This window comes from Lycorma delicatula, chromosome 2, assembly GCF_047948215.1.
Source record: "Lycorma delicatula isolate Av1 chromosome 2, ASM4794821v1, whole genome shotgun sequence".
In the NCBI taxonomy this organism is placed as follows: domain Eukaryota; kingdom Metazoa; phylum Arthropoda; class Insecta; order Hemiptera; family Fulgoridae; genus Lycorma; species Lycorma delicatula.
In genome coordinates this window covers 64,836,350-64,844,955 of record NC_134456.1, presented here as the reverse complement: position 1 = coordinate 64,844,955, position 8,606 = coordinate 64,836,350, and positions in this window count along the sequence as shown.

The following is an 8,606-nucleotide window of genomic DNA, read 5'->3' as shown; positions in this document are numbered from 1 at the left end:
TATGAATGAGAACTAATACCATAAGTTTAATATTATAGAAAAAAAAACAAATACAGGCTTTAATCAATTCAGTAATTTTCATTTTTTTTGTTGTAGAAACTGAAGAAATACTGTTATTTCAAAAAAATATTCTTATTTCAATATTCTCGATCAAATACTGCAAATTTTTGTGTCGGTAATTGTACAGAGGCAAATAGTTCAGAGAAGGACCTTCAAGATAAAATTTTCTTTTTTTATTCCATGTATTTTCGAGAAAAAATCTGTTTCAATTACTTAGACAATCTTCGGGAATTAGGCAACTGATTTTTAGTGTAATTTTTAATTGTAACAACTGATAATTACTGTTTGTTTTAAAAGACTGAAATATTTCAAAGTTTTATCAAAGAAATTTTCATTTGTTGACTCCAGGCCTGGTCCGCATTCCCCTTATAAAAATTCCGGCTCCGCCCCTGTTAGACACTTTTATGGGATAATAAAATTATAAGTAATATATATATGTAACCGCGTATTTCCTTCCAAATTTAGCCGTGGTAAAAAAGAAAATGCCATAATTGTTAAAACGGCATTCTTTGTTAAATACTAATACTTATTTTCTTTATTTCTATTCAGTATATATACACAATTATATAAACATGATATCTGTGTGTGTATGCGCGCGCGCGTGTTTGTGTGGATTAGTTTAAAAATGGATCATGATTATCTAAATAAACTAACTAACAATGGTTTATAAAATGATTTATAGATAACAATGAGGAGAGATTTACGAACAGGTTTTTAGGTGCTCCGCTCTACAACCACTAAAAATATTTAGTGGGTTTTGAAGGTTGAGAAGAGTGTATAGGAGCACCCACAGAGTCGGCGCCTTTGCTTCAGATGAGAGAGAATAATTTTCAGAAGGTAAGAGATAGAAGATGAGGAAGGAAGGAGACCAGGCAGTGGATGAGGAACAACTAACAACCACACAAGAGGACGAGGACGTTGTGGAAGCTAGCAAACAAGAAACAAGAACAGAAAAGTAAAAGTGGTATCGGAGACATAGTTTAGTTTAATATACCATAAGGAGGTGATGTAGGAGGGAGGAGGAGGGAATTTTTGTAATGGAATTTCCCTTTAAATGGCAAACCTGTTTGAGAGCAATGTAGCTTAAGGAATGTAATGAGAATGAAACGAGAGGGGGACTACGAACTGGCTGGCGTGAGAAATAGCCAGTGGCGACACAAACCTGCCCGACCCGGCATCCTCTATCCGTGTTTTGCTGATTAGAAAAAACTACGCCGGTTAACAGGTTGCCAGCCCTGAACCATACAGATATGTTCCACTCTCCATACAGAGCGAAAGTCGAGACCGGCTTACATTTTTAATATTAATTTAATAGTGTACACGACACAGACATGTTACAAATAATCTTTTAATTGAATTATTTCATTACGTAATAAAAAAAAAGTCGGCGCTAAGTAATTATGTAGTTTAACTGTGTGAGAAATTTATTTAGCCATTTCAAATCATCGATGCAGAGATAAACGACAGCCAGATCCTTATTTATTCAAGAATTTAATTCTTCCTTTTACATTTTGGTATTTTATAATCTCCGCAAATTCTTAAAGTTTACGATGACGTTAAAGCTTCTAAAATATTGTAATCAAGCAAAATTTATCGTAATGTTGCTGCAAAATTGTCCTACAAGAGTCGTTTTTATTGTTTCCTTGCAAATTTAAAGTATAACAATTGAGAATTTTTCTCGTTACCGTTGCTGTTCTGATTGGGTCTTACCTAACTATATTACCTTCCAGACAAAGAAATAACATCAAATCTTATGGAATAGAATGATTTTCTGTCGACGAAATAACGAAGCACTGATGACAGAAGTAGCCTATTCTTGATCCAACATAAAAATTATGATTCATAGGCTATGCTAAAATTAATGTACAGGTTTTTTTTTAGCAATTAGTAAAGTATTTTCTAATCCTTACGTACGTATTTTCGTTCGTCCTACCATTTCAAGACCAATATAAATTTATTAGTAGTTTTTCTGTGCGGAGGGCTAGTTCGATTTTTTCAGTAGAATAATAAAAAAAAAACTTTCAAGATTTCCATTAATAATGTACTTTTCATTCGACTACTAACATTAGTAAATAATTCATTTTAATCCTATGCTGAAAAAATCTGGACTGAAGTAGAAAAAAGTGGAACCTTAGTTGTAGAAATAATTTTGTTTATTTTCAAAGAATAATCTACAAAGGGAATTAAATTAATTTATTTTGAATACAGGTTACACTCCTATTAATTTTTGTTTTATTCTGTAAAGGTACCTTTACCCTGTGTGGCGTAAGATTTACAGTTTGTGCCTTGCGGCCACAATCTGAGTATTATAAACATTTGTTATTATTTATTTAACAAACTTTATTACTGTAATTTGGTATTTTACACAATTTGTTCCATTTATTATTGCAGTTAAACGTGTAAACTTCTAAGTACAAGCGACAGTAGACAGAGTTCACTATACAGCGGGACCCGGTAGTAAACAAAGTAAAAGAACAAAACCCACGCAAATTCGTTAGAACTTCGCCAGAAGGATTCCTCAGAACTGGACGGCACGGCGAGGTCAACGAACTGTTTGCAGTTCTAAACATGACCTAACCTAAAAGTGAAATGAAAATGGGGAAAAAATAAAAAAATAAGCATGAAAACATTACATATTAGTACAATTAGATTTGTAATAAAGAATACTTTCAAAAATATCTTGAATTTTGTTAGACAACGTTTTTTTCTTCCATTTTATTAACCGCGGGACTCAAATATGCCACTTTTTCCTCAAAAAGGTGGGTTTACGAATCGCGCTGCTAGGTAGCAGTACTTGATAGTACTAAGTAGCGTACAAAAACTAATAATGTAGTTGAAAAATAAAATTTAAAAGAGAATATACTACAGCTTGTTTTAATAGTAAATGTAAGTACTGAAAATGAAATAATTTTTTTAATTCCCATCACTTCATTAAAAAAAACAAAAGTATTAGTTTACAAGAGATTATAACCGGTAATAAAACACAAAAAACACGAACAGTAGGAAAGTATTGCAAATGTAGCAACAAAGATTTGTTACGTAAAACAGAAATAAATTCGATTGGTAAAATTTTTATTCTGCAATTAGAACTATTTGAACTAACTGGTGGAGAAATAAAATAAAAAAATTAATCTAATAATAATATAAAAAGTGTGTCCACGGATACGATAAAAATCAAGGGTTACACTTACAAAGTAATTAGTGCAATATTACATCACGAATCTTCGATTTTTGAAGATCATTATACTAGTTTTATTAAAAAAGGGAAAATATGGTATGAAGTGTATGATAACTATTAAAAAAAAATGGCCGAGAAATTTAACAAAAAATGTATATTTTTTGTTCTAGAAATGCAATAAATTTTTATAATAAATCCATTAGATAACAATCAATAATCCATAAAAAAATAAAAGAATATAAACTAACAAAACGTAGTGATATCTAAAAAAAAATTTCAATGAAATTGTAAACCGTACGCTAAAGTCTCGCAGATATCATTTCTTCCGCTCAAAAAACAGACATTTTTGTAATATAAATAAAACTGCTTTTTAACAAAATGATACTGATATTAAAAAAGGTAAGACACTACATTTCTATTATCAAAATCTACAATTAATTTACAATTTCGTTAAAAAATAATACATGGTAAATATATGTAATAGACAATAGATATACAATGGTAGATAATAAACAATCTTTAAGCGTTCCATATAATAAGCAAAAAATAGAAAAAATTATTACAAAACACTTACCGGCCCAATTTCGTTGTTTAATAACTTAAATCGGGCCGGTAAAAGTTTTGTAACAAATTTTTCTATTTTTTTGTTATTATATGGAACGCTTAAACATTGTTATTATCTATTATTTTATATCTATTGTCTATTACATATATTTACCACTTATATTTGTACACACATATATTTGTACTTTTTTAAACAAATTTATAAATTAATAACATTTAAAAAATTTAAATTAATATCATTTTGTTAAAAACAATTTTATTTATATTATAGAAATTTTTGTTTTTTGAGCTGAAGAAATTATATCTGCGAGACTCTTACCATACGGTTTACAATTTCATTGTAATTTTTTTTGTTTTTTTCCAATTGGAGTAACACACGCGGAATGTGATGAAAGGTGTCAACAGTTGTAGGCTAAGTATCAGCTGCATTTCGGTGTAAAAGCCAGGAATTTGATTGATGTTTGTTATTCTTGTGAATGACACAAAGACTGGGGGGGGGTCTGATGTCAGATTGTTTACATCCGTTATCGTTACAATACTTATCAATCACATTCTTAAATATGTAAACACTAAACTGATTTCAAAATATTTATACCAAAATGAAGGCCGAACTTTAATTAATCGCGATGGGATCGAAACAATGAGATGTTTATTTTAAGTAATCGCAAATTCAAAAACTTACATTGAATATTTATAGGCTATAATTATTATAAAATTAACGTTTCTTTTGATCGCAAGCAGTAAAATAATACCCTAAGTTAAACTATTAGTATATTTAAGCCATTGGAATAATTTATGTTAAGGCATAAACCTAGATTTTAATTAAGGTTAAGGGAGAAATACATTCCGCAAGGTTTTGTTTTACTAAATTCAATCGTCTTCTTATATTTTTTGTTTATTTATTTTTATAAGGTAATTAATTTATCGCATAAATTCGAAGTTTAAACGCGAGTGTATGGTATGAAATATTATGGCCTATCACATTGAACAAAACAGAAACAGTTTGGAAGAGCTAACTTATTTACTTTCATTTTGAATAAAAATCAAAGGTCACAGAAATGATGTTCTGTGCTCTTATGCTGATCTTTCACTTTATTATTACAAAAAAGGTAATTTTTTATAGCAGAAAATGAAAGATTATTATAATCTAATGGTTAAAAATTCAGATTTCATTTTGATCTACGATGGATAATTAATTTAATTTGTTTTTTAAATTGATATTTAATTCCCTAAAAAAAAAGCTTGAGCTCTTTTGTCTAGGATCTTGTCTACCATTCGTTACACAGTGCCGCTAATTGAAATTCAATTATTAAAGTCCTTGGTGAATGATATACATATTCAGTTAAAAGTAACTGTACCGTGTTTATTATACATTTTAGGAACTGTAGACAAAAAAGTCGAAATAAATTGCCACAGCTTTTAATATTTTGTAAACTAGTAAGTAGTCTGCCTAGCGGGAAACGTGTATACAGAAACAAATTTTTCTCGATCACGATGTAGTAAATTATGAAATTAAATTCATCGGTAGTAATAGGTGGACGATCAGACAAAACAGGGTAGATTATAATGAAACACAATGCAATAAATTTTGAATGGAAAACTGTAGTTCAGTTATTATAAAGTATATTATATTTTAACTGTGAAATTAAAGTATTATTTTACCTTAAAAAACTAAATTAGTACTTGTGAAATATTATTACAAATGAAAAATTCCTCGGAGTTGTGCATTCGCTGTATTTACTTTTTCGTTCGGTTTAGCTTTGGTTATAACCACTGTTATATACCTCAAATAAGAATCAAATAAATCTAGTTATTAATTATAAAAAATTTTCTTTTTAAAATATATGTATAAATATATATATTTATTTATCTTTTTTAAATATATATATATTTGTTTGAACGGAGAATAAATACCTAATCAGTTAATTCGTCAAATTAATGTAAAATTTCAGAAGATAATAATATTTAGCTCAAAGGATGTTCTATGGTTCTCTATGAATAATAAATACTTATAATGTTATCTTTAAAGTATAATTCCCGCCAAACTAGCAAAAATACACATGTATAATAATTAATTATAAAATTAATGTATTCTAGAATCTCGGTATCTTTGGTAACAAAATTTATGATTGTTTTTTCTCTCTTTAATTTCTAGTGGCATCGAATCGACTACTACAGTCATTAGCCATTAATAAATGTCAAAAGCATTCAGAAAAATTACATCTAACGTTGTTAGTTTAAATCTAAGTTTGTTGGTCTATGAATACTACGTTGTTATATGTGCAATTGACTGCTAGTTATCGTACTGGAAACTGCTTAATTTTAAGGATACTACTCCTTGAGATGTTCCAAAGTTCAGAAACCCCGGTTTGTAAGGAATGCGGTTTATCATTTTATCCATAACCAACAGCCTTACGTACGACTCAGAGTTGTGCACTTCTTATACTTCACAAGTCCTTTGCCTTTTTCTTTTGTTATTTATTTTTTTAACAGTTAAACTTTATAATTCATTAAGTAAAAAAGAGAAAAAATAATAAATAAAATTATAATAATTCTAATAATAAATAAAAACACTATTTTTAATATAACTGAAATTTTGTTATTTATGAAGATTTGTGTTCATTAATGTACCCAGCAAGTAATATTTGCTGGGAACAAGCAGTTAACGATTATTCAGTTTCAGCGATAATCGCTACAATGTTTTCTGAATGAGGACCTTTTAAGAATGCGTGCCTTATTTATCCGTATAGTTGTAAAATACTTATAGATTTTATCTAGTAAAATCTATATTAAAATTCACTTAATATAGATTGCTGAACTTAACATTCATTGATTTTCAGTGCTGCGATTGGTCTTTGTGGTCATTCAATCTCTAGAAATTGTTATTCTGATCATTTAAGAACTTTTTAGAACAGCTAATGGCTACTCTGAATTAACAAGAAAAAACAGGTATTGTTGCAGGATTGTTTTAGTAAACACTCTGTTTACCTTAAACAACCCTTGTTTAGTTAACTAAACAAGGCTTTTCAAATTAAAATACAGTCCATGTATGCTTTTAAAATTATTTGTTCAAAAACAGTTAATGAACATTTATTTTACAAAGCCTACGATATGGTATTCCATTTTACATTGAATAATATTTTATACGTGGGTTGTATTAATAGTTTTTTCAAAGGTATTTTATCAGTACAGAAAAAGATTTCTTTTGACAGCAGTCATTTAACTGGTTTTATTGCAAACGTAAAAACTTTCTATTTCTATAATTTTTCGTTTGCTTTTAACCAGACATCCGATTGCATTATTTATCTTAAATTAGGCAAAGAATTTTTTTAAACCGAATCGTAATCACTGTGTAAAAAAATCATATGCGGTTTATTTTATCAAAGTTCATATGTTTCTATTTTATAAAAATATTAGATTTAATTACAGATTTTTTTATAACATCATATTTTTTAGTCTCCCATTCGTGCACTATGACAATGCGAGCGAACCAAGCAAAGTATGAAGCATTTCATTTTGGTTTATGATCATACGATTTATCATTCTCAAAACACGAGTGTTCACATATTGGTGTCAAATGTGTTCAGGACGGCCTGTATCCACCGAACTCTGAAAAGCGAAAACAATACTGTTCACGGTAAATAAATATTATGGTGCATTGAAGTCGTCAATCAGCTGTGATTACAGATATAAGAATTACATTTATTAAAAAAATGTTGTAAATGACTGTATTTTTCAAATTTCGTTAATTATCATCATTAAAGTTACTTGAATAATTTTTTTTCTCCAAGGACTTATGCTTTCTTTAAAGGGAATAATTACTTTCTGTGTAGGATATCTTCTAAGAAAGGGGCATCGTAAATAAAAATACTCATTTAAAAATATGACACAATTAATGATATCACTTTTCTTTAATTTTTCGGTGCGATAAAATATTTAAATTAAAATGTCTATCCATTAGAAGCAAGAGTTTTTTATTTTTTACTAATTAATTTTTCTGTCGTTCCTTATTGAAAATTGATTGATGATATTTTGTTGGAGTAATCTGTAGAGGTATAGGCAAAATATTAAATTTAAATGAGCGTTTACTGAAATAGGGATTTACTTTCCGTTTGTCTTGTTTTCGTAGTTAGGTTTTAAGTCTAAGATCAAGCTTTAAATACAATTTAAGGTACTTTACAATTTTATTTTTGATTTAACCTTTTAATCTAAGAATATATAAGAATTTAAATTGTTACTTTTTAGTATTTATAAGTTTTACTTCATCGCATTTCTCTTTATTGAACAGCGAGATCATAACATTAAACAGGTGTTTCATACGTAGAAGGAGCAATAGTTGGGAAGGTGTATTTTTTTATATTATCTTTTATCAAGGTTTTACACTGAAATTATGTTTGATATACTTGTATTAGTAGTAACAGTCAGATCTAGAATTTGAAAAGTAATCACAATTTCTCGTGTACATGTTATTATGTGAAGAGGTGCTGTGATTTAATGTTTTGATTACATTAAGAGAGTAGTGATCTATATTGTCGAGTTTTAAAATTAATAAAAACTAAAGTTCATAGAGTCAATTAGGTACCTTGTAATACTATTTCATGTACTTCAAGTTTAGTTCGTCAACAACGTTTCTTTCACATAGTCTTGTAGAATGACGTCGGATTTTAGTCTACTTATTCAGGATTTGTTTCAGAGTAATATTCAGTCTTGACATAAGGAAATTCTGCATTTCTGTAACTGGGAGATTCACGGTAGTGCCTAACATTCAATATGAACAGCGAGGAAGATAGACTGCGGTATATGT